Source organism: Triticum dicoccoides, chromosome 7A, assembly GCF_002162155.2.
Source record: "Triticum dicoccoides isolate Atlit2015 ecotype Zavitan chromosome 7A, WEW_v2.0, whole genome shotgun sequence".
Classification (NCBI taxonomy): Eukaryota; Viridiplantae; Streptophyta; class Magnoliopsida; order Poales; family Poaceae; genus Triticum; species Triticum dicoccoides.
This window is the reverse complement of record NC_041392.1, coordinates 212,579,201-212,598,662: the sequence shown is the minus strand read 5'-3', so window position 1 is coordinate 212,598,662 and position 19,462 is coordinate 212,579,201.

Here is a 19,462-nt window from a genome sequence, read left to right as displayed (position 1 = left end):
GGAGCAATCAAAAAATATAGATACGTTGGAGACGTATCAGGGAGCAGCATTGGGATCGGTCAGGTGAATATGAATCGGTTTCGTTTCTCCAGACGACTGAAATGCAGAGTCTATGGCAGGCTTCTTAGCTCGCAGCAAATCACTCGGATCTGCATTTTCCTGGTGCTCTTGCAATTCTACTACTGCCATTTGTGCATCGGCAATTTTTGAGCCCTTCTGGAAGCACTCTTCTGCCTTCTGGCGATTGCCGATGATAGTGATCACCCCTCTGGGACCAGGCATCTTCAATTTGAGATACACATAACATGGTCGAGCCATAAAACGTGCATAAACGGGCCTTCCCAGAATGGCATGGTAAGCACTCTTGAAGTCCACCACTTCAAATGTCAACTTCTCCTTGCGGTAATTCGTGGAATCGCCAAAAACCACATCAAGGGCGATCTGGCCGAGTGACTGGGCCTTCTTGCCAGGTATAACTCCATGAAAACTCATATTGCTTTCGCTAAGCTTGGACATCGGAATGCCCATCCCTTTCAGAGTTTCAGCATAAAGGATATTTAGACCATTGCCACCGTCCATCAGTACCTTAGTTACTCGAGTGCCTTCAACAACAGGGTCGACTACCAGCGCTTGCCTCCCAGGGGTGGCTATATGTGCTGGATGATCCGACTGGTCGAATGTGATGGCAGTCTGGGACCACTTCAGATAACTGGGTGTTGCCGGAGCAACCATGTTCACCTCTCTATTAATAACTTTCAATCGACTTTTGCTCTCAACATCAGCAAAAATCATCAGAGTGAAATTGACATTGGGAAAACCATCATCATCTTCTTCCCTTTCCTCACCCTTGTCTGACTCCTTTTCCTTCTCCTTGGGTTGTTTCTCTCGGAACTGCTGGATCAAGAGACGACACTGTCGAGTGGTGTGCTTAGGGTAAATGAGATTCCCCTCTTCATCTTTTTTGGTATGAATGTGGCATGGTAAATCCAACACATCATTCCCATCTTGATCTTTAACTTTCTTGGGAGTCCACGGCCCTTTGGGCTTCCCCTTGAATTTCCCTTGGGCCACAACTAAAGCTTCACCAGGAGTAGCTGGTTCAGCCTTGCGCTTCTGTTTCCGACTGGAATTCCCTCCTCCGGTTTCTTGGGCGACTGTTTTGTGATTGCCACTCCGGAGTCGGTCTTCCCTCTTCACCATTGGCATACTTGGTGGCAATCTCCATCATTTGACTCAGGGACATATCTCATGTCCGACCGAACTTCAGATTCAACTCTCTGTACTTAACACCTTCCTTGAAGGCACAAACTGCTTGGTGATCCGACACATTATCCACTGTATGGTGCAACGTGATCCATCTTTGGATATAATCTCTCAAGGTTTCATTCGGCTTCTGCACACAAGACTGCAGCTCTGTCAACCCTGCCGGCCTTTTGCATGTACCTTCAAAGGTTCTAACAAACACTCGGGCAAGTTCTTCCCAACTATATATGCTGCCAGGTGCTAACTGATTCAACCATGCTCTGGCTGAGCCCTCCAACATCAAAGGAAGGTGCTTCATGGCCACTTCATCATTGCCGCCACCGATCTGCACAGCCACTCGGTAGTCCTCAAGCCAAGTGTCGGGCCTGAACTTGCTAGTGAACTTGTTGACTCCAGTCGCCAACCTGAAGTTGGGAGGAATCACTGCTGCTCTGATGGCTATGCCGAAACACTCGGGACCTAAAACATGCACCCTGCTTCCAGTCGGATAATCTCTATCATGGCCCTCTCTGTGTGCCATGTTCCTGTCAACCAGACCTTGAACGAGAATAGATCTCGCATCAAAGCCTGGCTCTCTGGGGTCGACTGGAATTCTTCGTTCGCCGCTATGGGGGCGCTTGTCCTCTTGCCGCCGATGCACGTCTGACCCACTCCTCGGAGGAGGCGTGGTCACTCGACGACGGTCATCGTGGTCGAGTCGATGATCATATTGCTCACGATTCCTGTACTGATCCTGCCGGTGCCCACGTCCCTCATGCCGCGGAGGCGATCTTGGGCTGTGAGCAGATTGGACAGTGTCTGCCACCACAGATCTGCTATGAATCCTATTCCGCGACTGAGATACTGTTGTATTTTGCTCTCCTGCTGCCCGGAGTAAAGCCCGGATCTACATCAAACCTCGGTCAGCTTCTGACTGGGAAGGCTGAATTGACTCTGCTATTCGAGCTGCAGCTGTGATATTCTGGATCAGAGTTCGGTATACCTGAGTCGGAGGCGGAAAAAGTTGTCGTCGACTGGACTCAGGAATCCGCTGCCGAGCATGCTCGTCGAGTGCACGCTAGAGGTTCTCCAGTCGAGTGCGCTCAGCCAAGTTGGCCAGGCGCGCCTCCTCCAAGGCCCGGGCCTCTGGGGTTTCTCCAACGATAGGAGTGTGAAGTGCATCCATATTGCGGCGGCGAAGATCTTCTCTCTGCTGCGAAGAGAGGGGTTCGGGGCGGTACTCTTCGTGGACGCGTGACGGATCGCCGACGCCATTGCCACCATCGTCGCGAGGGAAGCCAGGAGGACTGCACGGTCCATTGACCATCAAGACTTCCGCCGCGGGATCACTACTGTCGCACTCAGATGCAGTCTCGACGGAGCTAGTCGACAGGTCGAACAGGCCGTAGAGAGTTTCATCGGGCTCGATCGCCGCGATTTGTGGGGTGGCCGATTGGCGGGCCACCGCGTGCCTCACCCACCGCTGAAGTCGTGACCGACCGGATCGCTTGCGCCGGTGAGAAGCGAGGAGCGAGGACGCCGTAGGAGATGACTGAAACTAAGTCGATGGCTGTCGAAGAAGGATGCCACGGACGCACGCGCGGAAGTGCGTCGCCCCGCGGACGGGGACCGCGTCGACGTCGAGTGGAGCCTCGTGGAGCCAAGCGGAGTCATCGGCGATGAAGACGAGCGCTCCAAGACGGACCTCACGGCCCTCAGTCAATCCTCCGCTAGAAACCATGATGATGGGAATCGGAAAAATTGCAACTTCTCCAACAAACTGCTAAGACACCTGCCCCATGGTGGGCGCCAACTGTAGTGGGTCTAAGACTGACGGTAGAATGGGGGTAGGTATGAGGAGGCAAGATCCTAGCTATGGAGTAGTTGTACACATGAGTTTACGAGTTTAGGCCCTTCACGGAGGAAGTAACAGCCCTACATCTCGGTGATCGGAGGCGGTCGACTGGATTGTGTATATATGTGTGTTTACAAAGGATGTGAACCCTTGTCCCAGAGGAGGGGAGTGGCTTATATAGAGTGCGCCAGGACTCTAGTTCTCCCCCGTTACACAGGATTCAATGTACATTAAGAGTGGAACGTTACTAGTAACACTAGCAATTAAGTGATATAAATGGTAATCAAGTCTATGAGTAAACGTCCGACCGTTGTTGTGTAGAGTGGCTTTAGGTCTTTTGTATGTCGAGTGGTTACTGTGATGGTCGAGTGTCATGATTTTTCCGAGTGGAATGTCTCTGGTCGAGTGGATGATGGTACCCTTCGAATGCTTCTGGCTTTAGGGCGATGACCTTGGGGAGGGCGTCTAGGTCAGGCCTATGACCCTACCCTAGGTACATAGCTTCATCAGGTGGTGGTAGGAAAAGGGTCAGATCCGAAAAAAATCCACGGAAGGGGTCAGATGCGGCTAAAAGACGTGCAAAGGGTCAAGATGGTGAATTTGGCCGCATGACGTATGGGCGTCCCTTGAACAGTTGGCGTCCTGATCACCATCTTCCCCCGCTCCATATTCCCTTGAGGATAATCTTTGATGCATATCAGCAACGAGATGTAGCGTTGCAAGAATCTGAAGGAGGCCTCCATGGGTGGCAGCTCTTTTTCTTGTGTGATCTCGTTACAGACATGCCAAGAACGCCAAAAGGTCATGAGCACCACCCTGCGAGTCGTTTCTGAAAGGGGCTCCGGCACGCCGAAGAGCCACTCTGGCCTCATGTTGCATAAGGCATTGAAGTCTGGGAAGTGGGAAAGACCACTCTCTGGATATAGCACACCATAGATCCTTGGCACATGGGCATCTACACATCGCATGGAAGTCATCATTCCGTACCACATAGGGGACAAATATTAGTACGTTCCACGTTGCTGGAAAATTTATTCGACCAAGTGGCAAGAGAGTTTGACACCACCCGTCATGCGAAGACGCATACCTTAGGGGAGAAGGGCACCGACATATGGTCTTACAGATGGTGCGGCGACCATCCGGTACCTTGCTCGTCCATGGCAAAGCGATATGCGGACTGGATTATAAAGATGCCAGTATTTTCCGCGGCGCCAGCGAGGACATCTTGATGTGGATGATGGCGTCAATGTCCACCGACGAAAAATGTTGGTGAAGGAGGTCCATCTGCAAGGAGTCATTCTCGTCAAGAGCTCGGTGACCCACGAGGCCTGTTGTTCCCTTGGGGCGAGGTGAGCTAGCCCGACGGCTCCCAGGGTAGCCATCTATCGCACCAAATTTGAATATGTGTGCCGTTGCCAATTCGCCATTCCAACCCCTTCTTTAGAAGTTCTAAGACATGTTGGATAGCTTCCAGGTGACAGGGTCCTCAAGACACTTCAGGATAGTAGCGAGCTTTTTAGAACCTATGCACAAAGGCTATCATGTTTGGTTAGAAGTCTCCAAGCCTACCGAGCAAGCAAGGCTTGGTTGAAAATTTACGTTTCATGATATTATGCAAATAATGGCAATGTGTTTTCCTCTTTCCCTTTGACGATCCCCGCCAAAATTTTCGAACCATCATGTTTAAATCATCAGATATGGACATGGGAAGCTTGAACACACCCATCATATATGTGGGGATACCCTGTGCAACCGCTTTAAAAATCATCTCTTTCTCTGCTAGAGATAACATATCTCTCCGTGTAATAATTGTCTTAGTAAGACGAGCTTGGAGGTTTTGAAATTTACAATTCAACATTCGGTCATCATGAGTAGGCAGCCCCATAAATTTCTCCTCAAAAGAAGAGGGCTTTCAACATTCAGCCATCAGGAGTAGGCAGCCCCATAAATCTCTCCTCAAAAAAAGAAGGCAGAGCTACAAGTATACTCTCCTGTTGTTTCCTGGACACGCTTTCCCATACATTATGCTGCACTTGGCGGGATTAATAAGCTGACCGGGGAATTCTCATAAGGCTAGTCATAGTGGGAGTAACTTAGATAGTAACATAGCGCACTCTAAGAAAATTTTGCTTATGTGACATGTAGTTAATAAGAGATGTGTTTAGAGTAACATAATATGTTACTGTAACATAGCGCTTCCCGAGAAAGGATGAGTCTACAAGCTAATAAATGAATACATCTATGACACTGCTACTATGTTACTTTACACTATGAAGATAGTAACTTAGACTAGTGTGAAAGGATTGATATGGTTGACTAGAGGGGGGTGAATAGGCAACTAACAATTTTTAGCTTTTCTTTACCAAATTAAACTTTGCATCAAACTAGGTTGTCTAGATGTGCAACTAGGTGAGCAACCTATATTATGCAACAACAACGAGCACACAAGAAAGCAAGAGAAGTAACACTAATAAGCTTGCACAAGTAAAGGTGCGAGATAACCAAGAGTGGAGATGGTGAAGACGAGGATGTGTTACCGAAGTTCCTTCCTTTTGAGGGGAAGTACGTCTCCATTGGAGCGGTGTGGAGGCACAATGCTCCCCAAGAAGCCACCAGGGCCACCGTATTCTCCTCGCGCCCTCACACAATGCGAGATGTCGTGATTCCACTATTGGTGCCCTTGGAGGCGGCGATCGGACCTTTACAAACAAAGTTGGGGCAATCTCCACAACTTAATAGGAGGCTCTCAACAACACCGCGAAGCTTCACCACAATGGACTATGGCTCCGTGATGACCTCAACCGTCTAGGGTGCTCAAACACCCAAGAGTAACAAGATCCGCTAGGGATTGGTGGGGGAATCAAATTTATCTTGGTGGAAGTGTAGATCGGGGCCTTCTCAACAAATCCCGAGCAAATCAACAAGTTTGATTGGCTAGGGAGAGAGATCGGGCGAAAATGGTGCTTAGAGCATTAATGGAGCTTTGGGGGGAAGAGGTAAGTCAACGAAGAAGAAGAGGACCCCCTTTTATAGAAGGGGATCCCATCCAACTGTTACCCCCAAAACAGCCCCGCATAGGGCGGTACTACCGCAGGTGGCAGCGGTACTACCACTGGACCCAGCGGTACTACCGCTCCCCCTTGCGGTACTACCGCCCAGCCTGGGAGGGCTCGAAGAGAGAGCAGGAAACATGCCTAGCGCGGTACTGCCGCGGTGGTAGGGTGGTACTACCGCCCTCGAGCGGTACTGTCGCTTCTACAACCGCTGCAAAGTGCCACTCAACCCAACACGAGGGGCGACCCCCTCGAGTCGACGTGGTAGTAGCCCGGTACCGCAGCGGTACTGCGGCTGAGAACCACAAGCGGTACTACCGCTGGGTACCGCGATACTACCGCTCGGACACAAATCAGCACAACTGCAAGGGGAACGAGCTCTCTAGTTGAAGCGGAAAAGCTCAGAGGGTGAGAGAAGGATGTGTACGTGTTGATTCCACCCAAGCCTTACCAAAGCGTACCCCCTCTTGATAGAACGGTGACTCCTACGAAACTAGTCCACCAAACAAGAAACAAAGGAGCTACACCTTCTTGAAAAACACTCTGAGGGGAAAGAAATCGGCTCATGCCAAAGGATGAATCTTTGAAAGGCTCAAAGCACACGGTTAGTCCGCAAACATGTTGTCATCAATCACCAAAACTACATTGAGAGAGATATGCCTTAACAATCTCCCCCTTTTTGGTGGATTGATGACAACCAGGGATTTGCACAGGGATAAGGCATGAAAGTAGAGATACTTAGAACTACAAAATATAGACGGGCTCCCCCTGAATGTGTGCACCTAGTTAGTAGTGCCTTTGGAATGCAAGAGACACACATTAGGATCAACACTCCCCCTATATTTTATAGTCCAACAATCTAAGCACAGGTTACAAGAGAGCAGGGTATATAACAGGATAAGCATGCAACTCATAAGATACCAAAGTACTAGATAGACATAGATAATGATAAGATAAAGATAAGGTAGCATATGTCTCACACCATAAGTTTGGAACTTAGGTCTCACTAGCACAAAACCAAACAAAGCAAACAGCGAGAAAACACAACGACACCACAAACCACAAAGACACACTCGCAATAGCAACAAAACAAATCCCTAAACTCTCTCCCCCTTTGGCATCGAGACACCAAAAGGGCAAAGAGCGTTGCTACGGATCTAGGTGATAGCAAGCTGAGGATCTCGAACATCACATCCCAGCGGGATCATCTGCACCGCCATCATTGGTCAGAAACTGCTCTGTGTCTGAATCGGTCCACTGGCAATGCTGTTGAACCCACTCCTCATTAGTGATCCTCTCCTCAGATCCGCTGTTAACAGTGGCACCCAGCTGGCGCATGAGCTCCTTGTGACGTCTGCGGGCCTTCTTCTCAGAGACATGAGACATGTACTGGCCATGAGACCCCATGCAGAAAAGTTTCTTCATCTTGCGCTTAATCCTCTTAGCCCATGAGGGCTCCACACCGGAGGGCTCATAGTCCCCATCCTTGTCGGCCTCAGCCTTGTCCTCGGTCTCCATGTCAGCCTCAGAAGGTGGATCACCAGATCGAGGGGCTTGGGTGCCCCAGTTGTCCTTCTTCCTCAGACGCTTGATATCATGAGAAATCAACTCTCCAATTTCCAGCGTAGTCCTGGGATAGTGATGTGCACAGCCCTTCTCAATGAGCAGCATGATGAAAGGACCATAGATCGGGCACTTGCGCTCAGAAATGGCAGAAAGAAGTTCAGACCACATAACATGAGAAATGTCCAGGGACTCTCCAGTGTTTGCTTCCTTCTCATGCTGGCAGAAGAGAAGCATGTCCACGAGATAGGAGTGGACCATATCTAGATTCCCAATGCAAGGGAAAAGAGTCTCTCGGAAGACACGGTGAAGGATGTCCATATAGGTAGACAGCTCATAGGTTACCTTCTTTGTCTTGGGGTTAACCTTCTTAGAACAGTAGGGCCAGAGGGCTTGCTTGTGAGTGGAGGTGACATTGCGGTGAGCACGGAAGCCAACTGGATTCTCAAGCCCGTGATCTTCCACCCCAAGTAACTCCATGAAGGCCTTCCACGTGACAGTGAGCAACTAGCCATTTGTCATCCAAGTCAGAGTCCTTTTTGCATCAGTTCCAAGATGGATAGTGGCATAGAATTGGCATATCATATCGGCATCAAAGTCCTTGTTGAACTGCATGATTCTGAGAATGTTCAACTGAGTGCGCATCTGAAGGGCTTCGCCAAAGTACTCAGGGTCCTTTTCCATAGGATCGGTGTCAATGGAACGAACATCAACAAAGTGATTCTTCTTAGCCTTGATCACATCAAAGAAGATGGCGAACTGAAAGCGGTTCCAGAACGGGCGGTTGACTAAAGTGGGATCTTGGTCTTCCTCATAGGGGTTGCGGCGACGCTTTGCCCAAAATTCCTTGGCAGTCATCTCAGACATAGTCTTTCCCTTTGGCTTGCTTGCCGATCTCTTCGTGAGCTGAGGCGGTGGTGGAGCACTTGAGGTAGCACCCGCTGGCGGCGGTGGAGCACTAGTGGAACCACCTGCTGACTCAGATGTGCGGTAGCGCTTTGACGTTGCACGACCGGGATTGACACGGCGGACCTGCTGCTCAGGATGATCATCACCTGGAACCAAACACACGAGCAGAAGAAACAACACGAAAGAAAGAGCATAAGCCACCAAACAAAGCAACAAGGATCAAAACATGGTAGGAAATGATGGAACTGGGCATGTAGCGGTAGTACCGCGACCCAACCCCGGCAGTACCGCTTGCACGGCAGTACCGCTCAAGGAGGGCGGTAGTACCTCTCAAGACGAGGAAAAGCGGTTCCCTTACTGCCGTGGACAGATCCGGCACTACCGGAGATGCCAAATTCAAAAATAATCCTACCAAACTTCAATACAAAGGGCCTAGAAGCCATCTCCATCCTACTCAAGCCTCGACTTAGCCAAAAGATGAGTAAAACAATGCCTATTTCCCCTAAAAACTAGATGCAAGATCTAGGCAAAGAGAGAACGGGATCGGGGGCAATAACGGCATCCATGGCAAGAGGACGTGGTGGGGATCGACTCCACCGAAGGAAATGGAGAGGGACGGCACAAAACGGCGGCAGGCCAAGGCCTTCCTGCAGCGAGGCGTCGCTGGAGCGACGAAGAAGACAAGCGAGTGGGGGCGAATGGGTATGGGGGAGAAAACAACTCCCCCTACCCCGACATAACCCCCACTGCCCGCCCCGCAGCGGTAGTACCGCTGGGGTGGGCGGTAGTACCATGCACGCCACGGTAGTACCGCTCTGCCGCAAAGAGGATTGGCCAAAAGGCTTAGCTCAAGAAAAAGAAATCAAAACGAAAGCGAGAACCAACACACACACAAAACCGACAAAGACAAACCTCTCCAAGAGAGGGCGGTGGCTGAGGCCACCTATGTTTGAGTTCAGAGATATGGCGCCGTGAAGATTTTAACCTTGGGCCCATGACCAACACTCATCTTTGAAGCACAAGTACCATCAAAATGGCTAATGTGAAAGAGTTTGATTAGTTTATGCATTATGGGGGAGGGAAAGTTCATTGAGAGAACAACACTCCCCCTATGTCCATGCCTACACCTAAACTAGACAACAAGTTGAGTGTGGTGGGGTGTGCAAGGGTTCAAGTCACATTGCTTGAATCAATGATATTTAGCTCATGCCTTAACTCACGAAATCTTGCTTCATCCAAAGGCTTCGTGAAAATATCTGCAAGGTTATCAAGAGTGTTGACATAGTTGAGCTCGATCTCCCCTCGCCTAATATGATCCCGGGTGAAGTGATACCGAATCTCAATATGCTTCGTCTTGAAGTGTTGCACCGGGTTGAGAGAGATCTTGATGGTACTTTCATTGTCACACCAAAGAGGCACTTTGTCACAAATGACACCGTAATCCTTTAAAGTTTGCCTCATCCATAGAAGTTGTGCACAACAACTACCGGCAGCCACATACTCTGCTTCCGTGGACGAGAGAGATACGCAACTTTGCTTCTTAGAAGACCAACTCACCAAAGAGCAACCAAGAAATTGACACCCTCCGGAAGTGGACTTCCTATCCACTTTGTCTCCCGCCCAATCCGAGTCCGAATAACCTACAAGCTTGAAGTTTTCTCCCCTTGGGTACCATAAGCCAAAGTTTGGGGTATGAGCCAAATATCGAAAGATTCGCTTGACCTCCACAAAGTGACTTTCCTTAGGTGCGTCTTGAAACCGTGCACAAATTCCCACACTCAACATGATATTCGGTCTAGATGCACAAAGGTAAAGCAAGGAGCCAATCATGGAGCGATATACCTTTTGATCCACCGCTTTACCATTGGGATCAATGTCAAGTTGGCACTTGGTGGGCATGGGAGTGGAAGCCGGCTTGACATCACTTAGCTTGAATCTCTTGAGCATGTCTTGAGTGTATTTGGCTTGGTTGATGAAGGTTCCTTCTCTCCTTTGCTTCACTTCGAACCCGAGAAAGAACTTCAACTCTCCCATGGAAGACATCTCGAACTTTGAGGTCATGAGAGCGGCAAATTCCTCATTGAAAGCTTTGTTAGGGGAACCAAAGATAATATCATCAACATATAATTGGCACACAAACAACTCCCCTTTGACCTTCTTAGTAAAAAGAGTGGGGTCGATTAGCCCAACTTCAAAACCACGGTCTTGTAACAACTCGGTAAGGTGGTCATACCACGCACGTGGGGCTTGTTTAAGGCCATAGAGTGCCTTATCGAGTTGATACACATGATCGGGAAATTAGGGATCCTCGAACCCGAGGGGTTGCTTGACATATGCCAATTCATTAATCGGACCATTAAGGAAAGCACTCTTCACATCCATTTGTTGTAACTTAAAGTTATGATGAGAAGCATATGCAATCAACATGCGAATGGATTCAAGACGAGCAACGGGGGCAAAGGTTTCACCGTAGTCGATACCCTCAACTTGGGAGTAGCCTTGTGCTACCAAGCGAGCCTTGTTGCGAATGATAATCCCATGAGCATCTTGCTTGTTCTTGAATATCCACTTGGTTCCAATGACATTGTGGTTCTCCGTTGGCCTTGGCACCAATCTCCACACTTTGTTGCGCTCAAAGTTGTTGAGTTCTTCATGCATGGCATTGAGCCAATCCGGATCTTCCAGCGCCTCATAGACCTTTTGGGTTTCAACACACGAGACAAACGCGTGATGTTCACAATAGTTTGCTAATTGTATACGAGTGCTTGCCCCTTTTCTTAAGCTTCCAAGCACATTTGTCATGAGATGATCCTTGGTGGAGAGCTTGGAAGCAATCTTGGTGGCACGATGCTCCAATTCCTCCTCGGGGGTGAGACAAGGAGTGGTCACTTGATCATCTTGAGCGTCGTCTTGAGCTTGTTCTTGATCTCGAGGAAGCTCTTGATCTTGAACTTGCTCGGAGGAGAGAACTTTACCTTGGGCATCACTCGATGTTACAACACCATCTTGAGATTGACCTTGCCCTTGGTCTTGTTCTTGAGGTTGAGGGCCTTCACTTTGTTCTTCGGAAGCGTGTGGGTCTTGGGTTGGTGAAGGTTCCACTTGAGTGGAACATTGTCCTTCTCCTTCGGCCACAAGGGGTTCCTCAATGGGTAGGATATGACCAACACCCATTCTTCTTATGGCTTGGGGAGGAATTTCATCACCTACATCACAAGTACCACTTTGCTCCACTTGGGAGCCGTTATTCTCATCAAACTCCACGTTACATGTTTCCTCAGTAAGTCCCGTGGACTTATTGAGAACACAGTAAGCATGAGAGTTTGTAGCATAACCAACAAATATGCCCTCATAAGCTCTAGCCTCAAATTTAGACAAACGGACACCTTTCTTGAGAATGAAACACTTACACCCGAACACCCGGAAGTACTTGAGGTTGGGCTTGTTACCAGTGAGTATCTCATATGGAGTCTTGTTCAAGTCTTTGTGGAGGTAGAGCCAATTAGATGCATGACACGCGGTGTTGATGGCTTCGGCCCAAAAGTTGTAGGGAGACTTGAACTCCGCCATCATGGTCCTTGCTGCATCCATCAATGTCCGGTTCTTCCTCTCTGCTACACCATTTTGTTGAGGGGTATAAGGTGCGAAATATTGATGCTTGATTCCCTCATCACTCAAAAACTCATCCAAGGTGTAGTTCTTGAACTCGGGGCCGTTGTCACTTCTTATAGTCAAGATCTTTGTATTGTGTTGTCGTTGAGCTTCATTTGCAAAGTCGATGATGGTTTGTTGGGTCTCGCTCTTCCTCTTGAAGAAATATACCCAAGTGTATCTTGAATAGTCATCCACAATCACCAAGAAATACTTTCTACCGCCAAGACTATCAAAGGATGGAGGCCTGAAGAGATCCAAATGAAGGAGCTCCAAAGGCCTCTTCGAGTAGATGATAGTCGTGGGAGGGTGAGCCTTCTCATGTAGCTTTCCTTTGATACAAGCACTGCAAGCACAATCTTTGGCAAAACTAACATTTGTTAGTCCATGGACATGGTCCCCCTTGAGAAGACTTTGCAAAGATCTCATATTGACGTGGGCTAAACGGCGATGCCAAAGCCATCCCACGTCAACCTTAGCCATTAGGCATGTCGCGGTCTTAGTGGGTCGCTCTGAAAAGTTAATCACATAGAGGCCATTCTCGACATGCCCAACAAAGGATACTTTAATAGTCTTGCTCCACAAGAGGGCCACGGTATCAATATCAAAGAAAGTGGCAAAGCCCATAAGTGCTAGTTGACGAACGGAAAGTAAATTGTATGCAAGGGACTCAACAAGCATGACCTTCTCGATCGTAAGATCATGAGAAATGACAACTTTGTCGAGTCCCAATACCTTAGAGGACGAGGCGCCACCCCACTCGACGTTGGTGGGCATGGATGGTATCTTTTTCACGTCCACCACCAAGTCCTTGCTTCCGGTCATATGATTAGTAGCTCCACTATCAAGGAACCATGATCCCCCACCGTAAGCAAACACCTACAAGAGATCAATGCTTGGTTTTAGGTACCCATTTTGTAATGGGTCCTTTTATGTTAGTAACAAGGGTCTTAGGAACCCAAATAGACCATTCAATGTACTCATAAGGAGAACCAACAAATTTGGCATAAACATGCCCATCTCTAGCACGGCACAACACATAAGAAGGGTTAAAGTCGCCGGCTTTGTTGGGAATGGAAGTGTTGCCCTTCTTGGCATCACTACCCCTCACGGAGTTCTTCTCCTTCTCCTTAGTAGCACCCTCTCCCTCCTTCACAAAAGTTTGCTTGAGAGGAGGAGGTCGTTTGGCCTTATCATTCTTCTTCTTGTTCTTGGACTTGGGCACGTACCCAATCTCTTCCTTGGCCACAACTCCCTTTTGGTTGGTCAAAAGGTCGTTGAGATTCTTCTCGCCTTATATCCAAGACACAAGACCTTTCTCAAGTTGCACCTTTAGCTTAGCGTTCTCCTCAACAAGATGCACATGCTCACAACACGGGTTAGTAGCATTTGCATTATCAATTAACATCATACGAGGAAAAGTGGCTTTCTCCTTGGTTAGCTTTACTTGAAGTTGATCATGAGACTCTTTGAGGCTAGCATGAGCACCCTTCAAGACCTTGTGAGACTTGTCAAGTAGATCAAACTCCTATTTGAGTCTAGCAAGATCAACCCCAAGCCTGGCCTTCTTGGAGTTTAGCACACGAGAGACAACAAGAGCATGATCAAAATCTTTCTTTAACTTAGCGTGATCAACGTTGTGTGACTCCTCAAGAGCCAAATGAAGACCACACTCTTCCTCAAGAGCATTGGAAAGATCCAAAATCTCATCGTCATAGTCACGACTATGCCCCTCCATCTTGGAGATAGTATCTTCGTGAGCCTCGATCATGTCATTGGCTTCACCAAGTTGTTACAAGAGAGCAACAAAATGCTTCTTGGATTTACCCTTGAGTTTACCCATAAAGGACTCAAACTCATTTTCCTCCACATTGGATCCCTCATATTCATCAATGCAATCCGTCAAGGAAGGATTATTAATGATGGTAGTTTTGATGTTGGGGGTTACCTTGTTGGTGGCTTTAGCCATGAGGCACTTGGCGGTGATGTTCTCATTGGGTGAGTCGAAGAGAGACACTCGTGGAGTTTTTGCAATGGCAACGGAGGCCATGGAAACTGACTCACCATCTTCATCATCATCATCATCCTCATGGTACTCTTCTTGAACCACCAACGCCTTGTGAGGGGTCTTCTTGGTGAAGTTGCTCTTGTTGGGGAAAGACTTGGCTTTGTCCTTTCAGATGAGCTTGCCACCATTGTCTTCCCTCTTCTCATACGAACACTCCGCAACAAAATGGCTCACATTGCCACAATTTTAGCAAGTCCTCACACGTTGCTTGCTCTTCATGCCACTTGAGTTGTTCTTGTTGAAGTTTGGCCTTGAGTTCTTCTTGCTCCAAAATTGCCTTGAAGCAAGTGCCATGTGTTCATGATAGGCATACTTTGTATCTTCGGGGTTGCTTTCCTCTTCTTCCTATTCTTCTTCTTCTTCAACACAAACCTTGGCCTTCAATGCAAGGTTAGGCTTCTTTGCCCTTTGAGAGTGAAGCACCGCATTGTCGGCGGTCTTGTCCAAGATGTTCATAGCCACAAACCCATCCAACACTTTACTTGAGGTCAAGGTGTGGAAGTCCGGCCTTTGACAAATGACGGAGGACATGGCCTTGTGGTAAGGCATCATTGCCTTGAGGAATTTGCGCTTGATCCAATTGTCATCCGTGTCCTTGCTCTCATGATCTCGGAGTGAGACCGCGAGTTTGGTTACTCTCTGATAAAGCTCACGAGGTTCTTCATCTTCTTTCATAGCAAACTCATTGGCTTCATCTTGCACTACTTCATAGTTGGAGCGTTGAATGCTTGCGCTTCCTCGGTAGAGAGAGACAACACAAAGCATGCATCTTTGGCCAAGGCGGAGGGCCGAAGATGAGGTAGATCTTTGGGTGGAATTGCATCTTGGATGATGAAGAGAGCATTCTCATTGAATTGATTATTCACGGCTTCTCGAGGAGTGAAGTTGCTTGGGTCATGCGGATAGAAACCTTCTTCAATGATTCTCCAAAGATTAGTATTCACATGATTTAAATGACGCTTAAAGCGATAAACCCAAGAATCAAAGTCCTCATTTTTCACAATCTTAAGGGGAGGACCGGCATGATTCAAATGAGTGGAAGGAATCGGTCCACCGTAAACAAGTGGTGGTTCCACATGGGCAAAGATGTTGGTGTCATTTTTACCACAAGAAGAAGGAGCCTTTTCACTACTAGCTTCCCCCTTGTCGGAATTAGTATCCGTCACCTTGTCAGTGGGATCTCCCACTTTCAATGGTGCGGTGGATAGTTTAAGCCCTTCAATAAATTTAGTAAGCATGCTTTCAACCTCGGTCTTCATTGAGGTTTTCAATATCTCCAAGGCTACATTGAATTCCTCACGGGAGACCGAGGTTCCCCCATCACCCGTAGACGAGATCGGATTCACACCGGAGTGCTCCTCCACACTGTCTACGATGTCAACCATACTCTTCGGATGGTAAAGTCCTAAGTAAAGAGACGAGGCTCTGATACCAATTGAAAGGATCGATATGGTTGACTAGAGGGGGGTGAATAGGCAACTAACAATTTTTAGCTTTTCTTTACCAAATTAAACTTTGCATCAAAGTAGGTTGTCTAGATGTGCAACTAGGTGAGCAACCTATATGATGCAACAACAACGAGCACACAAGCAAGCAAGAGAAGTAACACTAATAAGTTTGCACAAGTAAAGGTATGAGATAACCAAGAGTGGAGCCAGTGAAGACGAGGATGTGTTACCGAAGTTCCTTCCTTTTGAGGGGAAGTACGTCTCCGTTGGAGCGGTGTGGAGACACAATGATCCCCAAGAAGCCACTAGGGCCACCGTATTCTCCTCACGCCCTCACACAATGCGACATGTCGTGATTCCACTATTGGTGCCCTTGGAGGCGGCGACCGGACCTTTACAAACAAGGTTGGGGCAATCTCCACAACTTAATCGGAGGCTCCCAACAACACCACGAAGCTTCACCACAATGTACTATGGCTCCGTGGTGACCTCAACCGTCTAGGGTGCTTAAACACCCAAGAGTAACAAGATCCGCTAGGGATTGGTGGGGGAATCAAATTTCTCTTGGTGGAAGTGTAGATCGGGGCCTTCTCAGCCAATCCCGAGAAAATCAACAAGTTTGATTGGCTAGGGAGAGAGATCGGGCGAAAATGGTGCTTAGAGCATTAATGGAGCTTTGGGGGGAAGAGGTAAGTCAACGAAGAAGAAGAGGACCCCCTTTTATAGAAGGGGATCCCATCCAACTGTTACCCCCAAAACAGCCCCGCATAGGGCGGTACTACCGCAGGTGGCAGCGGTACTACCACTGGACCCAGCGGTACTACCGCTCCCCCTTGCGGTACTACCACCCAGCCTGGGAGGGCTCGAAGAGAGAGCAGGAAACATGCCTAGCGCGGTACTGCCGCGGTGGTAGGGCGGTACTACCGCCCTCGAGCGGTACTGTCGCTTCTACAACCGCTGCAAGGTGCCGCTCAACCCAACATGAGGGGCGACCCCCTCAAGTCGACGTAGTAGTAGCCCGGTACCGCAGTGGTACTGCAGCTGAGAACCACAAGCGGTACTACCGCTGGGTACCGCGGTACTACCGCTCGGACACAAATCAGCATAACTGCAAGGGGAACGAGCTCTCTAGTTGAAGCAGAAAAGCTCAGAGGGTGAGAGAAGGATGTGTATGTGTTGATTCCACCCAAGCCTTACCAAAGTGGACCCCCTCTTGATAGAACGGTGACTCCTACGAAACTAGTCCACCAAACAAGAAAGAAGGAGCTACACCGTCTTGAAAAACACTCCGAGGGGAAAGAAATCGTCTCGTGCCAAAGGATGAATCTCTGAAAGGCTCAAAGCACATGGTTAGTCCGCAAACATGTTGTCATCAATCACCAAAACTACATCGATAGAGATATGCCTTAACATAGTGTCATATGCATGACACTAGTATAAGTTACTCCCTACTATGACAAGGCCGGTTGTAATGGGAGTATGGTATCGTGCATGCCAGCTAGACTTTTTGAATGATATGGCACACAATTAAATGAGTAAAGATAGAGTGTGGTATTATATCATGGTACCGTATCATATTGAATGTCGTACAACTTTTGTCATGCATGACAATTAATAAGGCAACCTAAGATACTAACTTATGATATGCATTACTGAAGTAGTATCATATACTAGTATCATACTCCCTCTGTTCTCAAATATTTGTCTTTCTAGAGATTTCAACAAGTGAGTACATACGAAACAAAACGAGTGAATCTACACTCTAAAATATGTCTACATACATCCATATGTTGTAGTCCACTTGAAATGTCTAGAGAAACAAATATTTGAGAACAGAGGGAGTATATGATACACTCCATTACAACTAGCCTGATGATGCTACAAGACCTCATTAGCATTTTGTGCATCTGCCTTAAAGATTAGCAAAGTATCATCTACAAACAGTAAGTGGGATATATCAGGGGCTTTCCAGCACACCTTGAGGGGAGTAAAATTTCATTTTTCTATGCCATCATTCAACCGTGCAAGACGACATCAGCTATAAATAGAAATGAAAAACGGAAAGAGGGAGTCACCTTGACGTAGCCCATGCAGCGGTGCAAACAAATCCAAGAGGGTGCTATTAAATTTATCAATGTATCATCCAGGAGCCACGGTCTGGTTCACTTGAACGTGCCGAGGTTGGTTTCCAGAGCAGCAAACCAATTACGTTGGGCATACTCGAGATATCAGGTGATACCAAGACTTAGATGATACCATGATACGGGCTCCCGGGAGCCACTGGATCTCAGATCTGATGGCCATGGGAAGCTCTTGAACATTTTGTAAAAAAGTCATCTAAGAGTCTCAAAATCGTGCGCAGGTACAATAACTCTTTAGATGCCGTCGGATTTGAGATCCAACGGTCAAGAAGTCTGTATCACGGTATCATCTAAGAGCATCTCCAACAGTCGCGCCAAAAAACGCGCGCGCGGGGTAAATTGGCTTTTTAGCGCACGCGGGATGTTTTCGCCCGCTCCAGCGGTGGCGGGAAACTAGCACGCGCGGGAAAAGGCGGCCGCTCGCGCGCTACATTTGGCGTGTCGCGTCCGGCGCGCATATAAATTGCAGCGCCTCTGCCACTTTCTCCATCTCTCCATCGCCCTTTGCCGCTCTCTCCATCGCCCTCTGCCACGCTCTGCGCCGACACTCCACCATCGCGCCACCATGCCGCCTCGCTGCCGGGGAGGTACGGGCTACCACGGCGTCCGCGTGCGTTCGTCCGGCACCTACGCCGCCGAGATTCGGTCGGGCGGCGGCATGCGGCTCCGTCTCGGAACCTTCGACACCGCCCAGGAGGGCGCCCGCGCGTACGACGCTGCAGCGTGGCGCCTCCTGCGGTCCCGCCAGGACATGAACTTCGCCGACGTGGCGACGCGGGAGCGCGCACAGGAGTTGGCGCCTTTCCCGTGGCTTCTCACCGACGAGGATCGTCGCAAGCACCGGAGGCGGCAGCATCGTCTCAGGCTGGCCGAGATGGATGAGCAAGCCATGGCGCTGTGGAGCCATCGCTTCCCGGAAGACACCAACGAGGAATAGTTCTTCGCCCAAAGGAGGGCGAAGATGGCGAAGAGGAGGGAGGAGCGAGCCGACTATCGCCAGGACAAGCGAACGTGGAAGGCGGTCGCTAAATACAACGAAGTGCTAGGAGATGTGTCCTCCTGGAACTCCAGCGACGAGCGGTTCCTTGACACCTACGCTCTGACGTCGGAGGAGGACATCACCGAGACAGAGTCCGAGTCGGACGAGTAGTAGTAGTAGGAGAACTATCTACGAAACCGGACGAGTAGTAGTAGTAGAAGAAGAGACAGAGTCCGAGTCGGACGAGTAGTAGTAGTAGTAGTAGTATAAATGTATCGAATCGTAGTAGAAAAAACTGATCAAATATAGCGCGCCTGCTGGAGCGACGTGGGCGCGCTTTAATTTGCGGCGGCCGCTGGAGCCAGCGCACCGCCGCGCGCAAAAGCTGGCTAACCGGCATTGTGTCGTGACTTTTAGCGCGCGGAGCCTTGCGCGGCTATTGGAGATGCTCAGAGCATCTCCAACAGGTGCGGCAAAAGGCGCGCCCGCGCGGTAAAATTTGGTTTTAGCGCGTGCAGGCTGGTTACGCGCGCTCCAGCGGTGGCGGGAACTT